Raw genomic sequence first — 15055 nt, forward strand, 5'->3', positions numbered from 1 at the left:
AACATCTTAAACTTAACTAAAACAACATAAAAAATAAACATATGTATTAAAAAATATATATCAAATGCAATAAATATATATATATATATATATATATATATATATATATATATATATATATATTAATGCAAAAAAATAAAAAACAATATAATAATCAAAATTTAATTAAATAAAATATAATGAAAGTATAAAAACTAAAAGACTAATTATATGATAACTAATTTAAAAACTATACAAAGTATAACATACGAACATTTTTGCACTATCAAGTTTAAATGAGTCTTTTTCAATTTAGCTAATTTACTTTCTTATAATAAAAGAAAAAATCTTACTTAAACAATCTCACATTATTTAAGTGATACTAGTTTTAGATGAGAAAGATAACATTGTTTTTCTCTTATGTTCAATTATTATTCAAACAATCATGTTGGAGTAATATTACTTATTATATTAATTCAACAAATTTCAAAACATTAAACACATGATTTTATCAATATTTGATCAATCATATTATTTTTTTTTTGAGTATTATTAAGTAATTATATATTTTAACACATTTCAAAATTTTATATATTATTGTCATTCAAACATTTGGACTACCTCTTATAGCTAAGCAACACTTTTTCTATAAATAAAAAATCATAACATCAATTTTTTCCCTTCAAAGCTCAAGACATAGCTTAAGAGACCTACTTTTTAAACATTCATTTTGGTACTTAAAATGGCTTTGGAACTAGGACTTGCCATTTGAATATGTAATTTACTACTGGGACATTATCAATTCAAAAACTCATAGTTCACTAGTTCATACCAATTATTCTTACATCATTTATATTGTCAGGCCTCGTTAAATGCACCCAAAAATCCCTGCAAACCCTTGCTCAGACTCATTAAAAATGCACCCAAACCCTTCTGCGCAAACGCCAGGTGTCAAGGATCGAAGTTTCAAAAGTCAGTTAGTGGATGGCAGGTGTCGACAGGAGAGTGTACGTCCGTTTGAACGTGGGGTAAACAAAAATGATTTTTTCTGAAAACCCTGCCCACTCTCCTCTGCATGCACCCTCTTTCCAAAATCTGATCTTTCATTTTCCTCCTTCTTCTCTCTAGAAAACCCTCCCTACTCTCTACTGTAACTTACCCTTCTCTACTCCGATCACCGTTCAGGCACCGTGGAAGCATTCCCGGCGTCCCAAGCTTCATCTTGAACCGATTGAGTTTCAAGTTTGAACCGGTAAGTCTTCTCCCCTTAGTCGTTCGTTCTTTTGTTACATGCAAACCACGTTTTGGTTTCATGCGAGGGTGTAGACTAAGTTATCCTGGTTTCTTGCTGTTTGGTTTAGTTTGGAAGAGTTAAGTGATCGTGAGGGTAGAAGTTGTAGTCGGACAAACCAAGAACCTACGTTTAGGACGTTCACAGAAGAGGTAAGGGGAGCTTATTAATTTAATTTATTGACTATATGATGCATGAATGTTCGCTGTTTTGATTTTTATGATAAATGAAGGTGATATGTTATGATACATGAAACGTATGAGATTTCTGTGATTTGGTGATATAAGATATGATTAATTGAATATGGTATGAATATAAATGTGTGAGACTATATGTTAAGAACTGAAATTTAATAATATTGATTCTGATAAGAAATTTCCCTTACGAGTGTATGCCTACGTTACTGAACGGTCCTCAACCGTTCGGTTTCCTAGTAAAATTGAATTGGTAGTGGATTCTTTCATTTGGGAAGGATTCTAGTTGAGGACGAACGTCCGCACTTCGGAGTACTGTGTATGAGCGTTCGGCCAAACACAGTTGGGCATTACCGTTCGGTTATAGATCTAAGAATATAAGTAATTGTATATTTTGTTGTTCGTAAGCACTACTTCAATAGTATCTTACTATATTTATCAAAACGTTTATTATAAGTTTATTAGTGCTCGGTCTTACACCAAGCGCTCGTGCTGAGTAGTGCTTGGTCGTACACCAGGTACTCGTCCTATCACTTTAAGCTAAATTTCTTGATATGAGCGTTCGTTCAGGCCCTTTAGGGTTTGCTCACTGTAGTGTCCAGTATTAAACTCAAATAAACAAAGTATTCACAAACGTTCGGTTTCTTCATATGAGACAATTCTAAGTATTATCTTTCGTGTCTTGAAATATTCCTATTCATTGATTTCATCCTAAAGTCTACTTCTTTGGTTTGTTCTCTTTACGTTCTGAGTGAATTATCAAGAGTCCGTTTATTTAAATTGACTCAACTTGAAATGGACGTTCGCCCCAATTTCCTTGGAATCTATTACTATACTCACTATCTTTTCTTATTATTCGATGTCAACCCTTGGTCTTAATCCATTCTCAAATTTGGAGATCTCTCAGTCTCGCTCTATGTGTTCGGCCTAGTTTTACATTCGGGTTGAACGTTCGTTATTTGTAATCCTTATGAATCTTTAAACGAGGTGATTAAATGAGATATGTATTAGTGAGCGATGAAGAAAATGTGATATTGAAATGTTATGGTTTATGGACGAGCGTTCCGGGGAGGAACGACTCATGTATGAATATTGAAATTGGTAAAGTATGACTGTGGGCATGCTAATGCTGGCTGTTCATCCTGATGATTCGTGGGTACTCGTCCTCACGTAGAGGAGGGTAGGTCATGTGTGGAAACGGCAAGAGGTCCCGTCCTTAGGGGTACTTTGGATGAATAGGACTAACCTCGGGTGGCAGCTGATGAGAGTATTCCAGTTACTACATCACTTGGGTGCACGAACGCCTGTAGCTACACAGAGTTCATACAGTCCGGACGGTCGGTCTAGTGATAGGCGTTGCAATGATACTTATGTTGAAATGTTCTTGTGTTGGATTGTTTAACGTATATGTTGAAGCATGAATTAAATTACATAAGCTTACCCTGTGTTTTCCTTGTGTTGTCTGGTCTTGTACGTTCGTCTTGTCGTTGCAATGATCATCCGCGTGGATGTGAGCAGAAGGAGACGCGCTACTGGAAGAGGCGCTGGAAGAAGGAAATTTGGAGGAAGAGAATCTCGCAGAAGTTGAAGTTAAGGCCGAACCATAGAACGTTCGGTTAGTAGTATAGTTTGGTTAGTATAAGGTGTTGTTCGATCACCTTTTCTTTTGGTAGGAATGACCGTTCGGTAACCCCTTTCGTAAACCGTTCGGTCTAGTCTTGTCTATTTTGTGCAGTTAAGTTTATAGCTCTATGTAAGGCCATTCGGCCAAAATCGTACGCTTGATTAGTATAAGACTGAACTGATATATTACCAATTGTAATTATTTTTAATGTATGATTTATTACTGTTTTTGGGGATGTTACATATATTGTGTGAAATACTCCTGAAATATCAACCTTGTTTCAATAATTTAATATATCATCCAATAATTTTACTCAATCATTATAAAATCATATTTCAACCCACACTTCAATTTTGCACATTTCATATATTTTATTTAAACTCAAAATGAAATATGTATCATACTTAATTCCACTTAGTTGATAATAGGATGTTTATTAGAAAAATATTTTTTATATATTTTCTAAATCTCTAAATAGAGTTATGATAATTTAATATATAAAATCTTAGGCCAACAATAACTTCCCTTAACAAGAGACAAAGTAATTCAATAAAAAATTAGTTGAATTCATAATAAGAAATAACTCACTTGTCCTAAGAATTTCATCAATTTATCTTTCTCTTGGCTTTATTTACCTCTCATTATATTGGTATATCAACTTCCTTCTTAAATATACTTTTATTTTAAAAAGAATTTTGGAAAAAAAATTAAATTATAAAGAGATTAAAAAAATTATTAAATAAGTAATAAATATTTATAACTTAATTATAGAATTTGTATATTTTATATATTTGAAATTTATCAATGCTAAAATTTCTGGCTTCATACATTAGCGCCTATATATTTTTGTTATAAAAACAATTATTTTCAATTTCAAACTGTTCTTATTTTATTTGATAACTTTATTGGCTTTAGTAAATAGTTTTTATGATAGTTTTTTTAACTAGCTTACAAAATACACTTATGGTTAAAAATTTTTACAGTTTAATTTTTTTAACCACTTTTAAAGGTTAGTTTAATTTAATTTATGAATCTTGTTCACTCCTAACTACCATTTTATGTTTTTTTTTCTTAATTAAAAACCAAATAGTTAAAATTTACAACTTATTATTAAATATCTCAAATATAAGATAAAAATATTAAAATATCATTTATAAGTTCTTATAATAGAAGTCATAACTAAAAGTATTGAAAAGATATTTTTTTAATATAAGCATTTTAAAATATAAATTATATAAAATAATTATTTGCATAGCTAAATTATTATCTATTTATTTATACATATAATTATAGATAAAATGTGCACTGCAAAGTGGGTTTAATACTATAATACTTTACTTATGTTTACTTAAATTTACTATAAAATCTTGCATCATGTTACCTATATTTAAATACACATGTAATTATATGGTAAGGGTAACCTTTATAAAAACCAGCAAGAACTCACAAAAGTATCCACATTAAATAAGATAAAGATATGCTTATCTGAGAATAATATAAAATATTCATATCATCTTTCACTAATTATATATATATATATATATATATATATATATATATATATATTATATATATATATATATAATCTTGTATTAGATAATTTACTTAAGACTTATACTTTAATAAATTAAAAATATGTTTTTCATTTAATATTGTGTTTGAAAAGAAAATTACGAGAAACAATAAAACAAAAAGTAATTAGAGTAATAAAATTTTGAATTAAATATAGTTGTGATTTTTAAACTTAGAGACAAAATTGAAATATTTTTCTATATCAAACTTTGATATATTTTAGTTATCAAACATTAAATAAATGGACATAATTATTTTAATCTAAGTTGTTAAATATTTTTTTACGTATTAAATAATGTTCATGTTTAAATTTGACTCAATTTCATAAAAATTGTGATGATTTAAGATCACACACTAAAAATATTGTTGATATCTCAAGGTTCAATGATGTTTAGAAATCCTCGTAAAGCCACCAAAGTTAATAATATATTTGTCATGACAAGAAAATTTTGTTCAAATAAAGATTTTTTTATTTTTATTTGAATAACTTTGATGTCGACATTAGATCTTGAGTCAACAATTAGAGATTCTTCAACAACAGATGGCATTCTTGCCTAAATAACTGTAAAAATTGTAAACTCCTCGTTCTTACTTTCAACAAATTATAAGGTGTGATTTGTGTGATGGTCATCGATAATCATAATTTTACTACTATTTAGTCTTAGCTCTTTAAATTGTTTTGAAAAGGTTAATCTTTGTTATGGTAACACGTGTCAAAAGTGGCATCCAACTAAACTAAAATAATGTTATGTGTTAAATTGACCTCCAATCCCATGTCAATTTCTCAGCTTTCCAATCTTACCATTTTTTTTATGTTTCATTGGGTTTAATTTTGTCTTAGTCAACCAAGATGTTTTCTATTTATTTATTATACACACATAAATGGGAATTAAAGTTATAATTGGCTTAAAATGATTAAAACGTGATAAACATAAAATGAGATATAATCGAGGATTAAATAAGTTATAAAAAGCTAAATAATAATTGATTGTGTTAATTGAAATTAAATAACATTAAAGGTTAAAATTTACATTATCAATTCTACATAATCAAACGTTAGTTTATTTAAAGTTGCAGAGATTATATTCAAAGGCCTAATAAATAGAGGTCATTATTCCAAGACACATGATACTTTACATGCTACACTCTACTTTTTTTTATTTTCTTTCTAATTTCTTTTGTCTTCCACATAGAATGCTAAACTTTATGAATTTATGTCTTGCAAATTCACAATAAATTCTGAGCTTTTTGTGCAATTCAGTTTTGTTATTTATTTTTTGTGCTTGTATAATTTGTTCATCTTGAATTATAATTTTTCTCTTAAAATTGTTTTTGAATGTTTGATAATAATTTTATCTTGTTCTTTAATTGGACTTCTTATTAATTTGCTTAATTATATCAATATCTTGATTGTTTAACTCAAGAGGTAAAAAAATATAAATATCAAAGATATTTAGATATGTGTTGAATGCTTAACAAATTGATTTATACTTGTTTGATTAATTCAATTTTGTTTAGAAATTAACGAAGAATTCAACTATGAATGAATTCGAGAATCAATATCTTTTCTAATTGTTTTGATTCTTATTCTTTAAGCATCATTTACAAAAAAAACCATTTACTTTAATTTAAGTTTGTATAAACATTTTTGAAATCTAATTTTATTGAAATTGCAAATAAATTCATTGATAAACAATTTTGGATCGACTAACCTTATATATACATAAATTCTATTGCATTTTTATGCATTAGAAATTAGAAATTAACTTTCCTTTTTTATGTTAATGTAAATTTTTAACAAATTAGAAATTAACTTTCCTTTTATAGAAGTCCTTCAACCAATGTCTATTTATTGAAAATTTATAAAGGATTTTCTTACATTACAAGAAAATCCTTAAATAGTAACCAATTTTAAAGATAAAAAAATAAACAGTGACTATAATGACTAATTTAGATATTAATTTATATATATATATATATATAAACGGAAAGTGGGGTTAAAATTTTTATTTGGTCTTAACTTTCATTTATTCAATGCGGTTTTTCCATTTTTTTTAATTAACTTTTAAATTTTGTTAAAATGATTCAATTAGGTCATTTTTGTTTGATTGACATTAACATTATCTTTGCTCATGTCACATGTCAATTTATAATATTTTATTTTTTTATTTTTTTTGTACTTTTTTTATTGTTTTCCACATGTCACATTATTGTCATGTCACGTGGAGTGTCCCAATGACAATGCTGGTACCACGTGTTGGTGTTAATGTCACGTGTTAGTGTCACATGACCGTATTTTGTATTCAATTTAATCTCTATATTTAAAATTTTGTCTTAATTAAGTAGTATTTTGTTTTAAAATAGAATAATGTTGTTTGTCTCTAAAATAGAACCAAATTAGTAATTACTTTTAAATCACTCCACTTAAATATTGAAATTAATTTTATTTTTAAAAGTTTTAATTTTAATAAAAAAATTACTTTTAACTTATAATTTTTAAGAATATTAAAAATGTAAATCTAAAGTGACATTTGTAACTTTTAAATTTTAATATTTGAAATATCATTTTTTAAACAAAGGAAAATACAATTTTTTAAATTATTTTTAAAGGCTTAAATGCTTACTTCGTCCCCATTTTAAGAGGTGACTACCCGGTTTTAAAATGAAGACATTGGGTCCCTATGTTATGAAAAATATATGAATAAGGTCCACAAAGAAAGAACAAATTCAACAAATCATCAAAGAAAAAACTGAACAAGAGAGAGAAAAAGCTGGACAGCAGAAGAGAGAAGAGAAAAAGTACGGCCACATTAGCATGGACTTAACGCCGTTGCTGTCAACTTCGGATAGGACCTTATTCATACATTTTTCATAACATAGGGTCCCAATGTCTTCATATTTAAAACCGGATACTAAACAGAAATTCACCTCTTAAGATAAGGACGAAGTAAGCATTTAAGCCTTTTTTAAACCAAGGAAAATATAGTTTTAAAATTATTTCAAATACAATTTTTTAAACAAAGAAAAATGAAATTTATAAATATTTTAAATATTAAAATTTAAAAGTTACACATGTCATTTTACAATTATATTTTTAATATTTTAAAAATATTATAAGTTTAAAATATGTATTATTTTAATTTAAATTAAAAATAAAATTAATATAAATATCTAGGTTCAAAGTGATTTGATATATATATATATATATATATATATATATATATATATATATATATATAAGTTATAGTTAGGTTCAATTACTAATTTAGTTTTTTTGGAAGAGCCATAACATTGTTCCATCTAAAAATATGAACTAAATTTTAATTTCACATATCAGAATTGAATTGAATATAAGATGGTGTTATACAAGACACAATATTAATTTAGTAAATTATCATATTTAATAATTAATTATCTAAAATTTGTCTCATAAATACATACATTCACAATTATCTATAATTTTAAAATAATATAGAATTCTTTTGTATAGGAGTTGCAAAAGCACTTGGTGAAATATTTTAAACTTTTTCCTTCAAACCTTCTATCTAACACTTTTATCATAATTAAGGAAAGGGTTAAATATGTTTTTAGTCCCTAAACTATTGACCGTTTTTGGTTTTCGTCCCTCTTCCAAAGTAAGGTACAATTTAGTCCTCAATCTTTAAAAAACGTTTGTTTTAGTCGAAAAAACGAACGTTTTGAGGACTAAAACGAGGACTAAAAACAAAATTTTGAGGACAAAAACGAACGTTTTTCTAAAGAATGAGGACCAAATTGTACCTTACTTTGGAAGAGGGACGAAAACCAGAAACGGCCAATAGTTTAGGGACTAAAAACATATTTAACCCTTAAAGAAATAGTTATAAACCTTATGCGATGAAATTAATTTTACTATATTATAACAATTTCAATAATATTAAATAATTGTCAGATAAGATAACTCAAGTTGTTTCTCAACGAATATGTGATTAATTTTTAATAAATTAGTTTTACAAAAGTGTTATTCAAATTAAATAAAAAATATATAAGAATATTAAGATAAACAAAATAAATAAAAAAATTATATAAAAAAATAATAAATGAAAGAAAAAAACTAAATTTTTAAATAGATAAAAACAATATTAAAAAAAATAAGTTCGTTTTAATGCTTATTCAAAATTGTCTCTGTTTTTATTTAAAATTTTTCCTTCAAACCTTTTGTCAATACTTTTATCATAATTAAGGAAATAATGATAACCTATGCGATAAAATTAATTTTACTATATTATAACAATTTTAATAATATTAAGATAATTGACAAAAATATTAATATAGATAAGATAACTCAAGGTTGTTTTTCAACCAATATGTAATTAATTTCTAATAAATTAGTTCTATTAAAGTTATTCAAATTAAATAAAAATATATAAGAATATTAAGATAAACAAAATAAAAAAAAAATTATATACCAAAATAATAAATGAAAGAAAAAAACTAAATTGTTAAAAAATAAAAATAGATAAAAACAATAATAAAGAAAGTAAGTTTGTTCCAATACTTGCTCAAAATTGGATATATCATTGATTATTTAAATATTATTACTAAATTAACTATTATCTTAAATTTTCAAATCAATCAATATAAAGTCTCAATTGATTCTTTTTACATCTTTACTTTTAACCAAATTACACTCGATTAAAAAAAAGTTAGAACTTTTTAAATTATTCATAGTAAAGCCCATTAAAATATACTTTCAATCAAATTTTACTATGTCTAAATTCTAATAATGTCTATTCATTTGTTTTCTTACCAAGTTAAAAGTTAATTTCATATGATTATTACGCATAGATTAAAACATCTCGCTAATTAGCTATAATATTTACTTAATTTAAAGACAAAAAACATAATAAAATATATATCAAAACCATAATAAAAAGAACAAAAAAATTATTCCATTGTAACTTTATAAACCTATAATGAAAATATAACATATTAAAAAAACTTAATACTCTATGAAATGTAGAAATAAATATAAAAATAGAAAAGAATGGAGGGTAAGATGTGACTATGTCCCCAAAAGATTCATAAGCTTTCTTTTTTTACCTTAAGTCTCCTTGTATAAAACTTGGAGTGACCTTTTGTGATTGGTCAAGCTTTTTAAGTGTGACTAAAAAATGAGAGTGTGTAACATAGAACTAAGAGTTTAATTAACTATTTGTATATTTTTTTCGAAGTTTGCTCCTTTTGACCTTACTTTGTAGCTTGAAATTTATTTTTACACTTTGAATGAACAAAAACTTTGTTTTAGTTACATTAACAAACATTATAGTATTTAAAAGTATTTTACGCAACTAAAACACATTTTTAAAACATTTTTATCTTACAAACTTAGTAAACTTAATTATCATAATTTTCAATTAAATCAATCTTTTAAACACAAAAAATCAATTAAAATTTCAAGACTAAACACTAAATAAGGTCATAAATATGAACTCATCAACTAGTAATAATTTAATTAAATCAAAATTTCAATCAAAATAAGTCTATATTTATTTTAATGATAGTGTGTTTTCTCTCTTGTTTTTTTATTTATGATTTTATTATCAAATTTGGTGGAATAAACTGAAAAAAGTGATAATTTCGGCTTAAAGTATACTAAAATTTTGTTATATTTGGATAATAATTTGATTCAAAGTCCTTAAATTTTGAAATAGTCTTTTTGTTTGAATTTTGAAAATTTATTTGAAGATAAAAATTTCAAATAAGAAAAAATATTTGTATTTTTTTTATAGAACCTTAAAACAGATTACTGACTGTAAAGACACCTTAGTCTCAAGATTTTAGTTTCTGTGCAAGGGTGGTGTTTTTGATTTAAAGTTGTTTCAATGTTTAGAAGTTTATTTCTATTTGAGTTTTTGATTAATTATGTTTGTTTGATAATATTTTGAATTATTCATGTTTAGAAATTGATTTGGTGATTATATTACGCATGTTAAGGTATATAATTTGTTAAATTGAGTTTTAAACATGGTTATGATAAATATTGTCAATTCCTGTAAACTTTCCTTATATTAATTTGAGTTTGATGTGAACGATATACAAATTTGAATTATTAAGATTAAATTGAAATGAGTAAAGATATGTTTGAATAAATTTTGGACTTTATTAATCATATTTTGTATGTGTGAGAGTTATATTTGTTAAATTAGATTTTGATAAAACCTTTGAAAATAATTTTGTTTTTTTCTCAAGCAAAAACGAGACACTGACTCGGTTTTCGTTTAAGGAAGACAATTTTCAGTCAGGCTAAAAAATATTATTATTTTTTTTCTTTTATAGTGTTTTTGTTTAATTGTATTTGAATGTTTATTATACATGTCTTTTGATTAATTGTATTAGAATGTTTATTACACGTGTCAAATAAACCAGTTTGAATATTTAATTAATTTATAATTTTATTTAAGTAAATTGTGTTGTATAAATATAATCGTTAAAATGATAAAACTATTGTGAAATCACAAATTATAACTACATATATATAGAGAGAGAGAGAACATATAGTTTAAAGCTTGAAGTTAATTAGTAATAGTCATTTAAATAATTACATAAGTTTCAAAATAAACAAAAAGAATAATGTTTTTAAAATAAAGTGTAAAAATAGATAATAATAATAATAATAATTTTCAATAATAAAAAATAATCATAATAAAATAAGACTAATTAAAAAAATCCAAAATCATAGATATAAATAACACTCTTAACATCTAAATCTAACTCAATTAATCTTTTCCATAGTTCTCTATGATAGGACGAGATTTTACTGAATCATATAAATCTAGAGTTGAGACGAATGTGAATTCTAAATCTAGAGGACATATAAATGTCACACATAATATTAAAATCTTCTTTAACATCATTTTAAAGAAGGTAAATGATATTTCTGCAATTATAATTTTTAATTTAATTGGTCTATACATAACTCTCCAAACTATTTAAAACATGTTTCTATTATAATTTATAAATACAGATTAACTAAAAAATTATTGTTTTATAATAATCAAGTTCAGTTTTAACTAGTAATTAAATAGTTTGTTAATAAAACTTTTCTTTTATGGAGTGGATCCTTCTCTTTTGACAGTAAATGGAGACTCTTCCATTCCAGAAATGTGAACCATTTGATTATCTTCCTATTTTAATTAACCTCTTTATATATAACAATTACATTATATGTATCTCTTAATCTAAACTATTCATTTAAATTCAAATATTAAAATAAATTTTAGTGTATGCAAATATTCAAAAGAAAGAGAGGGTCTGCTGTTGCGCAGAGAAACAGAGCAGAGGAGAGAGAAAAAAATTAACGTCCGTTCCTGTAGAATTAACGGAAGGGACTTGATTGATGCAAATTTTACTACGTTTGAACGAAATTGACACTTTTAAACCAAGTTTGGACTTAATTGAAACTTTTTTAAAATGGTGGACTAACTTGACATGTTGCAGCCAAACTGAGGACAAACAAGCAATTAAACCTATTTATTATCATAGAAAGAACCTATTGCTGTATACAACAATAACGGTAATTTGTTTCATGAATAGAAGAAAAAGAGATAAGTAGAGAATGACAGTTATTGTCCGATACACATGCAATTTATATTTTATTAAATTATTTTACACTTTAAGAATATTTTTAACCACATCTGTATATAATTAAATAAAAATGAAAAAAAAATCTTAGCTATAATCTTTTTAAAAATGTGATTCCGATAATGTAATATAATTTCTTAAAACCAGTATTCTTTACATGCATTAAATATTTAAAAGAAATTATTTTATTATAATGGTAACATAATTGATACAAATATTTTTCTAAGAATACATTTTACCTTATTCCGAAAGGGGAAAAAAATAGTTCAACTGTCATGCTGACCAGAATGAAAGGCGAGGAGGAGGACCGTTACCAAGAGAACATGACCCGTATTTTTTTTTATAAATTATTTATTTGATTTTTATATTTATATGACTTATTCAACTTTTTTATATTATCAAAGGTTTTTATTAAGTTATTTAATTTTTAAATTAATATAAAATTAGTCTCTTTCATAAGTTGATATAAGATGTTATCAAACAACATGACAACAAGAAACATATTGATGTTAATTTAAAAATTTATGGACTATTTTTTTAAACAACATCGGGACCAAATTAAATAAATTATAAAAATACAAGTATCAAAGAAATACTAAGTTATATGATTAGTTGTGTATTAAAATGTTAGCATTAGTTGATATGTGATGAAGGTAATATATTTTAGGGTTATAAATTAGTCCCAACAAATGAAGTGAAGAACAAACGAGTTTTAAATTCTTCTAATAGAAACACTAACATACATCTAACTTTTTTTTTTATGTTTTTAAAATCACAAATATAATTTTTATTTTATCTTCAAAGTTTACTTTAAGTAAGACTATAAGCATGTTACATAAACCATATATAAAGATTGAAAAAGTAATATTAAACCCATTAAAGTTACTACTTATCAATTGTTTTGTTTTTTTTGTTTTTAACTCCTTGAAAAATATTTTCTAATTAAAAAGTATTAAAAAAATGCGTAGCTAGATAACATAAGATTTAAATTCCCATATCAATCCGTGTCAATATTTTATAGTATTATATTCCAAAATGTTTCTGCATACTAATATATTTGATAAAATCTAATAAAAAGAAGAAGGAAGAATTATATTTTTCATCAAAAAATAATGATTAAATTACTTCCTTAGCACTTACATTTATATATAAATATATTTAGTTCGCTCTATACATTTCTTTTCGATTTTTAAATTAACATAAAATGATATATTTCTCAGATGGTTTGACAACATATTTGTGTCAATTGAGGGCAAGGATTTAATTAATACTACTTTTAAAATTAAGAAACTTAATTAGAACTTCCAATAATATAAATTATGGAATAAAATAAGTAATATTTTTATTAGAGAAGGGAACATGACCGAGTTGCATTATGCAGTTATAATAGAGTATGAAAATTTTTGTAGTTTTGGGAAGATATTTTGAATTAAAACAGTGGCGGGATGTGAAATACACGCGCGGGTGGTTTATGATACTTGCATGAAACTTGGAAGTTTGATTAATGAATGAATAATAAAAGAAAAAAAATAGTAGTATTTGATTTTAAAATATGGCAACCAAAGTGGGTTTTCTGATTCCTTTCTTGCCAGCTAGAAGGTAGCCACAAAGCTAACAAGAAAGGGATAAAGTATTGTGGAGCAAGGAATCAAAATGAAATATTCTGTTATTTTGATTAATTTTAACCTACTGCTACCATATATTTTAATGTTGCGTGTTACAATTACTTATCTTGCCAGGTCTGTCAATATTAAATTCTTCTTGTGTTTCTCAAATCCCATACTTTATATTTTCTAGGTCTTAGTTTCTACAAGTTTCTGTTCATTTTATATTCGGTTAAGATTCCCTTGAAACTAGCCACTGTTTCAACTCTTTAATATGTAAGGGTAATTTTACTTTCTATGAAATGAAAAATAAAACCATCATTTATTTTAAATTATATATAGCATGTATTGAGAGTTGATGAGAACTAAATTTTGTATTTTTTTATAAAGTATAATATTTAATGTTAATAAAAACATAAAAATCAATATAGTAAAGAATATAAAATTTATTAAGATATTTATTTTTCTTTTTAGTAAAGAATATAAAATGTTATATAAATCAATATAACATTAGAGTTCTCCAACCGTCGCTAGCACTATAGGTATACAATTTGGTGTTACACAATCACAAAATCATTCACGATCTTGAAACGTGATTCAAGGGACCACTCACATGAACTTGATCATAAGTGTTGTATTGGGGGAGAGATGTGGCAGGGATTAAACTCTTTATTTAAGTTGGTTTTGAGGAAATCTTTTTGTTCAATTATTATGATGCTTTTACTGGTAACTTTATGGATATAAATGCATGCACACCATGTAATCTTAGGATATGCCAAAATAATAATAATACATAAAATGTAGCATCTAAAATGTTTATAATGTAATATTTTTCATATACAATATATTAAAATTAAAAATTATTTAAACAATTTTTATTATAATATAAAAAAATACAATGAAATAAAAATTTAAAACAAGAAAGAGTTGGTTAATTAATTAAAATAAAAAAGAGATAAGTGTACGCTTGTATTTTCAAGGAAGAAATAAGGCTTTCTTTAAGGAGAAATATATATATATATATATATATATATATATATATATATATATATATATATATATATATATATATATATAATTGTAATAATTTAAAATGAATGAAAAAATTTATTTTATATATAAATATATATGTGTGTGACAGAGATAAGGGAATAACACGTATAAACAA

This window comes from Vigna umbellata, chromosome 1 (assembly GCF_029865625.1).
Source record: "Vigna umbellata cultivar VRB3 chromosome 1, Vumbellata_1.0, whole genome shotgun sequence".
NCBI classification, from domain to species: domain Eukaryota; kingdom Viridiplantae; phylum Streptophyta; class Magnoliopsida; order Fabales; family Fabaceae; genus Vigna; species Vigna umbellata.